This window comes from Corapipo altera, unplaced genomic scaffold, assembly GCF_003945725.1.
Source record: "Corapipo altera isolate COAL_440 unplaced genomic scaffold, ASM394572v1 51, whole genome shotgun sequence".
NCBI lineage: Eukaryota > Metazoa > Chordata > Aves > Passeriformes > Pipridae > Corapipo > Corapipo altera.
The window spans coordinates 1,754,686-1,767,485 of NW_020884892.1; positions in this window are offsets into that span (position 1 = coordinate 1,754,686).

Consider the following 12,800-nt stretch of genomic DNA (forward strand, 5'->3'; position numbering starts at 1 on the left):
GATTTTTAATTTTGAGTAATTTCTCACTGTTTCCTTTCACTTCCACAAATGAACCTGCTCACATCTCTAAGAGGACCTCTATTGCCTCCATACCACCTATTGTTATTTTATACTTGAAAACAAACAAACAAACAAACAAATTAAATTTAGAACTCTGCAGAGAGGAAATAAAACCAGAATTCAAGACTAATTTTGTGCTCTGCTCCTATCAGTTGGCGTTTCCTTCCCACCTTTCTCTCAATGCTGTCTAAAGGCGTTGTCCAAAATACAATCCTAAGAGAAAGAGATTAGAAAAGATGAGATGGGGGAAAAAATCACTCCTTTTCTTCCATTGGCTTCCATTATTCTCATTCAACAGTACCCTGATGAGAGTCAGATTCAAGGATTCTTTTGCAATAGCTCAGGCTTTTATACAAAAGAGGGAAGATATTTCAAAAAAACAGATAATGTGATCATGAAAGAATAAAGATTATCAGAGAGTATGTGCAAAGACAGAAGTAGAACTCGGTGTGGTAGAGTTTTTTTTTGCAAGGAGACTGAATTTTAAACCATTTCCTTTTATGTCCACTGCAACTGGAATCACAGTTGGTGTTGGGAGCATAGGAAGTCGACTTTTATATGTATATAAAATATACATATGTATATATTTATATATAATATATGTTCTTGAAAAACATCTCAAACAATTATTTGGTCCAAAGTAGAATGGTCATTTTTATCTGGAGACAAAAATGTGACTACTTTTACAGTTTTAACTGCTTCAGAATAAATTTAATTGAACCAACCTCCCCCAGCCTATTCTAGTTTGGTCATCTGCAGTGTTAAACAGCAAAGTGGTACATACAGAGTGTGCTAGAGACTTCTGAGAAAAAAAGTGCATTTTTACTTGAGATACTATATGTGGAATTGATGCTTTATCTCAGAAAGGATATTTTACACCTCAAATAAGTGCAAAGAAGGGTGATGACCAATGAGTGCTGTGAGAGATCTTCTCTGAAGCAAAGCTATGAAGTTTAATACTATTGTTAAAATATAACAATACTCTTGAGGAAGTAGATCAACAGCTTCTGTGTTTACCCTATATCTGAACATTTGGAACTAGGCACAGTTAATGAAACTAAATAGTGAGAAGTTCAAATTCAAACAATAAAATTATTCTTTTCCCCAAAATTTGTGCTTAAGATGTGCAAAGTCCTGAGAACAACAGTGAAAGTGAGTTAGAAAGGGGTTAGATGTTTGTAGATGGGTAATAAGAAACTTGGAAACCTTACTGTTTTTGAAGTGGATCCTAAATCTTCTGCTTTTGCGTACAGAAGACTGATAAAGTTTGACCCTGGATGGATGCCAGGTGCCCAGGAAAGCTGTTCTATCTCTCCCTCTCCTCAGTTGGACAGAGGAGTGAAAATATGACAAAAGGCTCATGGGTAAAGATAAGAACAGGGAGAGATCACTCACCAGTTACTGTCACAGACAAACCAGACTTGATTGGGTGAAATCAGTTCATTATCATTCAAGAGAGTATGGTAATAAAAAACAAACTCAAATCTCAAACACACCTTCTCCCCAGTCTTCCTGGGCTTATCTTTGCTCACAATTTTCTCTATCTCCTCCACTGCAGTGGTGCAGGTGGACAGGGAATAGTGGTTATGGTCAGCTCATCATATGTTGTATAGGAATGTTTACTATCAAGAAAATCTACCTCTTTGTAGAATGCTATAAGAAGCTGTAAAAAAATGAATGCAGTCAGCATGAAATTGAAGTTTTCCACTGAATGTTCTAAAGGGCATATTCAGCCCTAATACTTTTAGAGAATATTGCAGGCGTTTCTTCTGCCTAGTAAAATGCTTTCACTGCTGCGAAAGCAGTGGTATGTCTGCACCAAAACAAAAACTTCAAGTGACTTGTGAATACCTCTTACTCTTTTGGTTGGAATTAAAACCTGGCAAACTAAATCTAGGATGGGGGGGGGGGTATGTCTAATTAGCTGTACTTAGTTCTGCTGACCCACCTCTATTTTCTATGTGGATTGTTTTTATGAAGGTATCAGTGATCAGTGAGAAAGCTCAGGTTTTCAATTAACCAAGTACCTGGAGTTTGGTACTGTGTGAATTCTGTAGGACAGTAAAGAATAGTGTAAACTGCACTTGGTTAATATGTGCATTTTGAGGGACGTAGGGTTTCTTTTCCTGTTCACGCAACATTTACTACAACACACTTACAGGCTGAAGAATGTACAAATACACCTGTATTGTTTCTCTAGAAAAGTATGAAAAGGAGACCACATTTAAGAGGTGTTGTGTGCTGAAAGTATATTTCTGGATGCGGGATTAATTTCTCTGATATTTTATTGTTTAATTTCAACTTCAGGTAGATATTGTGGGCAAGAAAAAAATCTTTGATGTGTTTTTTCTCAAGAACAAGGTGTACACTCCCTTTTAAAGGGATTTATAAAGGGATGGTAGCAGTGTTGTTTCAGCCGTTCCCAGCATCTAAATCTTGATAAATAATTCAATCCAAGTCATTGCTATAGTGAATAGTAATTAGGTTTGTGAAAGAAAGAACGGTTGCTTCAGATAAAAGAATGAGGGCCTTATTTCTCAGATTGCCCAAACAAACATCCATCAATGTTCACTCTCAGTGCAACAGCAGGTCACATATTTAATACGAAGCGAGCAGTGCAATTTCCATTCGAGAAAATTAAGGTTGAATTATATCCTTGTACTTTTTAGTACAACTGTCAAGTGTCACCCAGTTAACCTCTGCTTGGTCCTAAAGTTAGCTTAAAGTTAGCTTAAATTTCAGCTGCAATTACACAAAAACATGAGATTTACCATGGCCAACTCTTAGAAAGATGAATCTCTGCCTTGTCTCCAGGTATTAGGCAACTTTTTCCAGTTTAGATGACCAGAGTGTTCAGAATAACTAATTGAATTTGTCCAGCTTGACCACACCAGGTGCCCTCTGCAGCATTTAAACACTGATCAAAAGTATTTAAATGCACAAACTTTATAAGAAGTTTCTAAACTTCTCATTTATAGCCCTGATATGGGTTTGTTATTCAACCATCTACCTACCATTTTTAGCTGTTCACTTCAATAAAATGTCCCTGCTTTGTAGTACATCATATGCCATCCAGTTTCTTTGACTGTTTTGAGTAGTTCACAAATTTTCAAAGTTCACTGTGTTCTTGAACAACTTCTACTGCTGTGACTCCTTGTTTAGGGGGTCAGAGTAGGGCAATATAGTCAAATAAGTTTTAGTACCAATTGCGTCAATTCTATTTAGTATGTCTTATCAGAATCCTTTCAACTTTGTGAAGTTATGTATTTCAAGGGATAATAGTCCATAAAAAGACCTTTTCCCCCCATTGAAAACATTAAATAAATAATGACAAGAATGAGAAATACTGCACTATACTCTAACATTATGCAACCAGCATGACTGATGTGATTTATCAGTCTTTTACAACTCCTTTTACTGCCAAAGGAACTGTTCCATGAAAAATATTCAGTAGAACTGGAGAGATGTGGAGAGATTTAGTTACATCTTATTTTCATTACACACATCAGCGTAGATTCATTAAATTTGCAGAAAAAAGCCTGCCAGTCACAGAAATCTTCCCTTTGCTTCCTTCCATCCTTATTTTCCACCAGGGCTCTCCCACATGGGAACTATGCCCTCCTGCTTCCTAAGGCATGGAACTCTGCAGCCCAGAGTTCCATGCCTGCAAGGAACTCAACTGTTTCCCTTGCTACGCGCTTAATATTTAATATGTAACATTCAGTTCTGTGTTCTAACTCAAATCGTTCAATAGACTATTTATTATTGAACAGTAGGAACTTAGAGTGTTAAATAAGCAGGAACTTCAGATCTGTCTGTATGAATGAGCCTGATTACATAACATTTGCTTGCTTTATCGTAGGTTCATTATTGCTTTTAATTCTTTCAGTTATTTGATGAAGCCTAAAGCAGTTTGCCATCCAGGACATTTCTAGCATTGACCTCCTTTCTTCTAGGTAAGTACAAACGTGCAGTTAATACTTAGGCCAAGTGCATAAATGCATTCAAAATTAATAGATGGGCAAGATCTGCTTGAGTGTTACAAAACCAGAATAAATGAATGTGCTGGGATTTTTTTCCCCCTCTCCATATAGTTTCTTACAGAGGTTTAAAGTTACTTTTGCAGAGTATTCTTTTATTCAAGAGGGTGAAGGATTCATGCTTGCTGGAACATGTGACTTACTTATGCGTTCCCAGCTCCTATTGTTATTTGTCTGACGATAACAACAGGAGTCCCAACCAGTCTGAATTGCTGTGCAAGCACATACTCAGACTAAAGTATCTTCAGTGACACTTCACTGAGTCTAGAGAAAGGCCAAAGAGCTGCAGCACAGATTTTCTATGTTTTATTTATTGACCAGAGATTTAAGTATGAAAAAAAAATCAGGGACCAGTTTTACTGAGGTGTTTAGTTGCCTCAGTTCCATTTAAATGAACGTGAATGAAGTGCCACATGGCTGGTTAAAAGACTGGCTGACAGTGACATCTAAAAAAAAAAGATACCAGGTCTTGGCTAGAGGAATAAAATACCCTTAGTTTTGCTGATAGACATTCCAAAATAAACCCATTTTTTAGCACAATCACTTGGATAATTTGATGTTTGATAAATAATACTACCCTTCCCACCTTCCCATGTGAAACCTAGAGCTGCTATGACATGATTCCTCAAGAAGTAAGAGACATGGCTGTTAGCACTTACTCTATCTCCCTGCAGCACTACAGATTCAATCTAACAAATCCTCTCTGAGATCTGAGGAAGAACATGATGTCTAGTAGTATCAAGGGAAGCAATTTTTTTTTCTCTTCAGTCCATGACAAACCTTGTCAGTCTTTCCTGGGCAAAACCACCGTTCCTGGATTGTTAGAAATCATCTTGTAATTTTCCAACCTAAGTCTATTTCTGAACATTATATATCCCACTGATCTTTTGCCAGTGTCATACTTAAAATTAGCTAACTCTTCCACTATCTTGACATTCAACCTTTACAAGCATAAGTTACTGTATCCTCCCTTAACCTTTATATTCCTATGACAAGTTGAACTTTCTGTGTATCCTTGTCCCCAACGATCTTAGACCCATTTGCCCTCTTTTCTCTTGAAAACAGGTGCTTAGAAATGTAAATACAATTCCCTCTGAGGCCACCAGGCTTTTTTTACAACTGTATGGGTAATTCCTTACCAGTACTAAACCAAATTCAGAATGCTGTGCCATTTGTATAGAATCATAGAATCATAGAGTCATAGAATCAGCCAGATTGGAAAGGATCTCTGAGATCATCAAGTCCAACCCTAGATCCACGACCACCGTGGTACTTGTACTGTGCCAATAGATTCGTGGAGTATCCTAAGTTGGAACGGACTCACAAGGATCATTAAATCCAACTCCTGGACTTGCACAAAATCACCCCAAGAATCACACAATATATCTGAGAGCTTTGTCCAAACACTTGAAGTCTCTCAAGCTTGGTACTGTGACCACTTCCCTGGGGAGCTTGTTCCAGTGCCCAGCCACCCTCTGGGTGAAGAACCTTTGCCTAATATCCAGCCTAAACCTGACATAGCTTCATGCTGTTTGCTTGGGTCCTGTCGCTAGTCACCACAGCGATCAGTGTGTGCCCCTCCTTTTCACCCTGTGAGGAAGTTGTAGCACACAATGAGGTCTCCTCTGAATCTCCTCCAAGCTGAACAGAACAGGTGACCTCAGCCGCTCCTCATAGGGCTTCCCCTCCAGGCACTTCACTATGTTCATTGCCCTTCTTTGGACACTCTCTAATAGCTCTATATCTTTCTTATATTGTGCTGTGAGGAACTCACTCATGGGCTGAGCTCTCACAAGCACAGAAATGACACTTGTTGGGGATGAGCGAAGGTGAGGCACAGTCCATTGAACATGTGGCAACAAGGGAGACCACTAAGGGTATAAGCTGACCTTGAAGAAACTAATTGTTGTGTGTTTTGTCTCTGGGGAATACAGTTTTGTCCTTATCAGAGTATGATTTAGTATCCCCTTGCATTTAGGTTATTCGATGGAGGGCTCATTTTCCTCACAGACATGTTGCAACAACATCCCTGATGAATTCACAGCAGATTCACAGCCTTGGAGAGCCCAGGAGGGACCATCTGTCCCTGAAGGGCGGCAGGTTGGGGAAGGGTCTGACCTGGGACAAGGAGATAGGTCAGGAGGGAGGAGCATCCTAAAGAGGCTGTCAGGGATGTACCACAGCCCTATCTCAACTCTCTCATGGGAGAGGAGTGAGGAGTGAAGTGAGGAAGAGGGGGCTGGGGAACAGCTAAATGGAAGATGGTTATTGTGCTGTTTGTCTTTCTTTGTCAATATCAGAGTATATTTCAACTGTGAATGAATTAAATTTATTTTCTCCATATAATCCTGCTTAACCCATGAGAGTAACTGGTAAATGATCTCCCTGTCTTCACCTCTACCCATGAACTCTCATGTTTTGTCTCCTTGGATCTCTGAGGAGCAGAGTGAATGCACGGTGGGTGGGTGTTTAGACTTTAGCCAAGGTTAACCCAGGACAAAGAACGGCAGGAATGACTGCATTGTCTGGTTCTCTTAAGGCTTCTCAAAGTGATTTTTGAAGACTCTCAATGTCCATTTTGGATGGTTGTGAGAGAAGAGTGTTGGCTCTCCAGGAGAGACTGGGCACATGAAGGTTGTGGTCTGCATTTTTGCAAATTTGTGAGAGTCCACTCTAAACCAGAGTCTGTATAACATGGATATATGTGTCTACACACAAGATAGTAAATCCTGAGAACCCTTGATGCATATCAGTTCAGGCTTTGAGTCACACAAATGCAGCTGCAGGGCTCTGCTGTATGCTCAGGCAGCAGAGCCTGGCTATTTTTGTTTTCCCTGCCTGCATAAATCCACAAGATATATTCTGGGTGACCCAAGACCAAGGTTTGCCAGGAAAAAAAAATTAGCTTGAAGAATAGCAGATTTAGTTTTTATTTCAGCATTTAGAAGAAAGCAGCTTCCCAAAAGATCTAGGCATGAACTGCATAGCAGTAAGTGTTGTGTGTGTGAGGTACTGCAGAGGCTGTATTTGCATTTATGCTGAGAGAGCAATGCTGCACAGGGAAATGTGTTTGTAAATAGTCCTGAAGCATTCCTCTGAATTACAGCAGTCTGCCGGGCTCCTGGTGTTGAGAAGAGACATGCTAAGGATGTGCAAAGGAGTTAAGCACAATTGCTTCACCCCAGGTGTGATTCAGAGGTTTATGTGAGGCTGTGACTGACTTTTTTAAAAAAGTATTCGCTCAAGCTGTCCTGAGATATGAAGTGAATTGTCTCAGATGTTTAGGGACTGGCTGTTTCTGGTAGCATGAGGGATGATGATCAGGGGTCTGGGGTCTTATAAAAAGGAGAGAGAAAGATTTTTTACATGGGCAGATAGTGGTAGGGCAAGGGGGAATGAAGAGGAGAGACTTAGATTAGCTATTGGGAAGAAATTCTTTCCTCTGAGGGTGGTGAGGCACTGACCAGGTTACCCAGAGAAGCTGTGGGTGTCACATCCCTGAAACTGTTCAAGGCCAGGTTCAATAGAGCTCTGAGCAACCTGGTCTAATGGAAAGTGTCCCTGTCCATGGCAGGGCATTTGGCATGGTCTGGAAGGTCTGTTCCAACCCAAACTCTTTTAATTTTTTATGTTTCTATGATAAATCCTCTTATGTTTGTAAATGTGTGTTTCACTTCTGCTGTGCATGTGAGCTCTGCCTGTCTACCAGAGACCACCAATGGGTGGCAGTGGTAGAAATCTCATCTTTGTCATCTAAATGCAGGAAACTCCGTGTATGAGGTTATAGGAGGGGGACCACATAATTGCACACAGTGTTGGCAGGGGTGGAAGAAAGGAAGGACAAGGCTGGAGTGAGGAAGCACTCAGTGAAATGAGAACCAAGCAAGTGAATGTCATTTTTTATGTGCAAACATGTAGCCCTGGCTGTTGGTCACTGTAACTCAGATATGCCTGCACTACCAGTGTATGTCCTAGTTTGGTTTGCACTAGAGATCACTCTATGTATAGTGAATATAGTATTGCCATGAGTCATTTCCCATTGTCTGCAGCAAGTAACATTCCTTCAACCTCAAAGTCTCAATATGATTTTCCTTTGCATGAAGTTTCCTCTTTCCTTCTCAAGGAATATTCAAGATAAAATAAAATTCTATGCAATTATGACCATTGGTATTGATTCTTAAAATTAAAATAATTAAAGTTGCTTATGGAATACAAAAAGAAAGAGTAAAAATTCCTAGAAGAAAATTTTTATTTCAGGGACTTAATTGGTGAGGGATAAACTTGATGGTTTGTTTCTTACCTGCCCCCTAGTGTTCATGACACCTTTTCCTCTGAAACATGCTCATGTCCAAGGATTTGTTTGAGAGCGGAAACTGAAGAAAAAAAGGAAATGGAATAGCAACTGAATTAGTGAAAAAAGCTTTCTAATGTTCTTCCCAATATAAGTTCAAAGGATTAAGTTTATTTTATTGATTTGTTGTATTAGAGAAACAGGAGGGATAAAAGGCATCACAAAAGTAATCAAAGACTTCAATATCATCTCAGATTTCTTACTCTTTTAAAAGATTAAGCTGACAAAGTCTTCATATGTCTGTGAAATTGTGGAAAGACTGATATAATCAGAGATTATTTTCCTTGTGATTGAAACAGATTTGTTGAACTTTCACAGAAATGCCTTTTGGGTAATTGGAAATGTAAATTTATGGTAATTTAGAACTTGAAAAATACAAATATGAGAATCTTTTAGAAAACACCTTTTTTTTTTTTTTTTAAACTGAGCTTGTCCTTTAGAGCCAGCATTGTATTAGTCATCTTCCAAGAATATTCTTTAAATTTTGAATTCAAGAAGAAAAGAGGTTTTGCATAAAAAAGCATTAACTCATTCGAGGAACGTGGATCAAAACTGTATTTATTATATATGTGCACTAAAAGCACATGTAACTTAGTTGTGGCTTAGTTCTGTAAGACTCAAATTTATTTTTGCACCTGGATGTGCAAAAGCGCACCCACACACACACATACACATATAATTTCTTGTCAATAGGTGATTATGGACTAAATCATACTGTGTGTGTATATTCATATACATAATGTCTTTGTGCATTTGAATAAATTCATATATATATAGAGAGAGAGTGTTTGTGTGGATACATGTATGAATGTGTGTGCATATTTATATTTATATTTATGTATATATATATATGTGTGTGTATGTGTGATTCTAGGTCATTAAAACATAAGGAACCAGAAAACTGGACTTCTGAATTGTTTTAGTAGATACTGGAGGATCTGGAATGAGGTGCTCAGCGACATTCTCTAGACTACCCAGCTGAATTTCCCACTATGGCATTTAAATAATATTTAAGCTCATTAACTCTTAGCCCGTTCTGGAAGCAGAGATGTGCAATGCTACTCGTGTTGTTCTTGGGGAGACCCTTAGAAGCCTATGGTGCCCGATTCCTCTTGCCTACAGAATGGTCCACCTTTACTGAACAGGCAGAGAGATCATCAGCTTTGCTAAACACTATTTTGGACTCTAGGAAAATCTCCTGGAAACTGGGAGTCCTCCCAGGCCTCCGAGGGGATTCAGTTGACTTGGTCCCTATGATGAAGTAGCTCAAAATGATTAGCTCTAATCTGGTATTTTTCTTAGCTACTGCTGGGGATAGGCTGGGGAGAAACTCAAATGGGTCCCCTTTGAATGGCACTTTGGAGACCCTCAGGCCTCTGCAAGGAGAAAGAGCTCTTCCATTTGAGCACTAGGTTTCATTTTCTCAAGAGGTTCAGTGAAGACCCTGCAGCAGGAAAAGCCACAGCACACAGACCTGTTGCTCAGGGCCAGTATTGACAAAGTCTCCCATTTTAATCTCTTTATGCCTGTGCAGAGTCAATTCCAACTGCTTGTGGGTGACACATGATTATTCTGCATCCACCTTGACCCTCTTTTTTCCTTATGACACTGCTATAGCTCAGCATGGGATTTATTAAAGTTTATCCTGAAGTGAGTAATGGTGGTATTTGGTGACAGAACAGAGCAGGAAAAAAAAAAAAGGTCCCACTTTTTTCTCCGCTTCAAACAAAAATACAGGTGTGTGATGCCTGACCACAATAACAGAAGAGCCTCCATTTTGTCTGGAAAGGAAAGGTATAGCTATCTTTTGAGGACTGGAATCCTGGAGGAGCCCATGGACTTCATAACAAGATAGCCAGGGAGGGAATGATCTCTCTCAAGGTTTTTCCCACCTTAAGTCCAGTGCCATGCAACACACAGTATGTTATGATTTCTTTTAGGAGGCAGTGCTGGTCATGGGTCTGTGTTGTGGCCCCCAAGCGCAAGGACCCCGTTAAAATCCAAACATTATGTGCTGTTTTGGGCTGTTTCTCTACATTGCAGAGGATGATGTTAACACCTAATTAACATAAAGGGGCTGTTACCATCCTTGTACCATGCAAGAAGGGCAAACAAGGGCATGCTCTGTAATGGGAACTGGACAAAACAGCAGACAAAGGTTCATCACTTCTCAACAGGCAGGCTATGAGAAGAGCTTCTGCTGCTTTTCACTTCAATCTATCTCTCCTTTCTCCTTCATATGTCTCATATCTGGGTGTTGGCAGGGAACTGGGTCATGCAGGCTTTCAAGGCAGAGGGAAATGTTTACTTTTCCTTTTGTGTTGAAGAGATTGAGTCTCTCTCTTGCCCCATTTAATTTCAGAGCTGGGTAATGAAGCCAATGCTATTGCTGTGTTTGTGACTGGAGAAGAAAGGAAAATAAAAAGAACGTGATGTAATGCTCTGATAAATTCCATGATTATCTTTAGCCTTCTTTAGTTTTTATTGGTTTGACGTGTACCTGCTGTGCCAATCTGTTAGCCAGGATGTTGTCACTGAGAAGTACACAAACATATAATCTATGCTTTTCCTTTTACAGACTGAGTACAAGGCAGGCTAGTAAGGAAAGATTTGGAAAACTGGGAAAATGACTTCTATAATGGGGCAAGTCACAGGTATGATAGAATGATTCAGAAGGTCTTTAGTTCAGTTCCCTGCTCCAAGCAGTCAGCTGTGGGGTCACTTAAGGCTTTCAAGGCTTTAACCGGTCCAGACTTGAAAACTTCTGAGGATGGAAGCCACGTAACCTCTCTGGACATTGTGTTTCACTGCTTGACTTTCCTCATGGGGAAAAGGTTTGAATCTCTCTTATTTAAGCTTATGCTTGTTGTCTCTGCTTCCCCTGCCATGCACAGCCATGAAGAAATTTTTTCCGTCTTCTGGGTGACCTCTCCCCATAGGTAGTGGAGGGCTGCTGACCCCTTAACAGTTCATCCAAAGTGTTTTATCCAAGCTGAAAAAGTCATGGTCCCCCACTCTCTCCTTATTGGGCAATCCTGCCTTCTCAGTGGTCCTCCGTGGAACTTGATCTGGTTTATCCAGATTCTTCTTGTACTGGGGGGACAAAAACTGGGTTCAGTGTTTAGGTCTGGTCTGGAGAGCACTGAAACAGGGAGAGATAATCTATTCCCTTCATCTACAGACTGTAACCTTGTTGGCACAGCCCAGGGGGCCTTTGGTCTTTGCTGCCAAGGCTCACAACCAGCTCACTGTTGACCAAGACTGCAGTTCATCAGTCCCAGTCTCTGTTGTTTCCAGTGCTTCTTCCTTTCCAGTCTCCTACTCTACATCAGTGATTCTAAGGATACAGTAGCATTTGTAAGAGCCATGTTTTACAGTTTTCCTCATTGGCTGCTGGATCTATACATAACAGTATTCTGGATGTTATGCCATGATGTTGCTGTGGGCAGAGTAGTGCCAGGTGCCTCATGCTTCCATCTACACCATCTGTGTGGGCTGTGGTGCATGCACATAGAGTTTTCTGTTTGCACTTAGGTGGCAGGGAAGACCATAAAATACAGTCTGATGGAGCTGTGCCCAGAGCTTTGGCTCTGTTGCTGATTGTGCAATGGGGAATTTTTCCTGCTAGAGTGGAATGGGAGAGAACAAATCTAAACATGTTTTCACCCCTTCCCCCAGAACTGCCAGGTTGAGAAGGAAGAGGAAACTGTCTTTCCTTATGTTGCATGTACATCCAGCCTTTGCAGTTGTTCCCTGGATTCTGACCATGCTAAATTTTGTAAGGTGTTCTGCAACTGTTCCTCAAGAATAACAGGCATGTTGTAGGGGCAACTACAGGGAAAATCCTCAATAGTTTTATTTTTATTTCCTTTGGAGATGAATAATGTGGTTTTTTAATATTTTTGGTAATAGCATGTAAAAGGATATTCTTCTTTGACTGAACACTGAACGTGAGTTTTGTGGGGGGTGGTGGTGTCAGTTTACTGGGAAATCAAATCTGTATCTGTTCCTGCCAAACCTCCAGCTGAGAAGATAATACACACGAAGGCCCAAGTCATTCCATGTTTAATCATTCAGGTATCTTTTGCTGTCAATATCCTGGCTGTATGGTCTCAGTAAGGCAGACATGCCTACATGGCTGGGATATGCAGTGAGAGAATGGAATGTTGTCATCTTCCCAGATTAGCTCTAACTCCACATCTACTCAGTCTTGGTCCTCCCCATTGAGGTAAACCATTTGATGGCTTGTATTATCACTGACTTTGGTTGACATATGCTCAATTGAGGCATTAAGAGGATGAAATGTTTTAGAATTATTTTCTGTGGACTTCAAAGTCAGTCCTATTCTA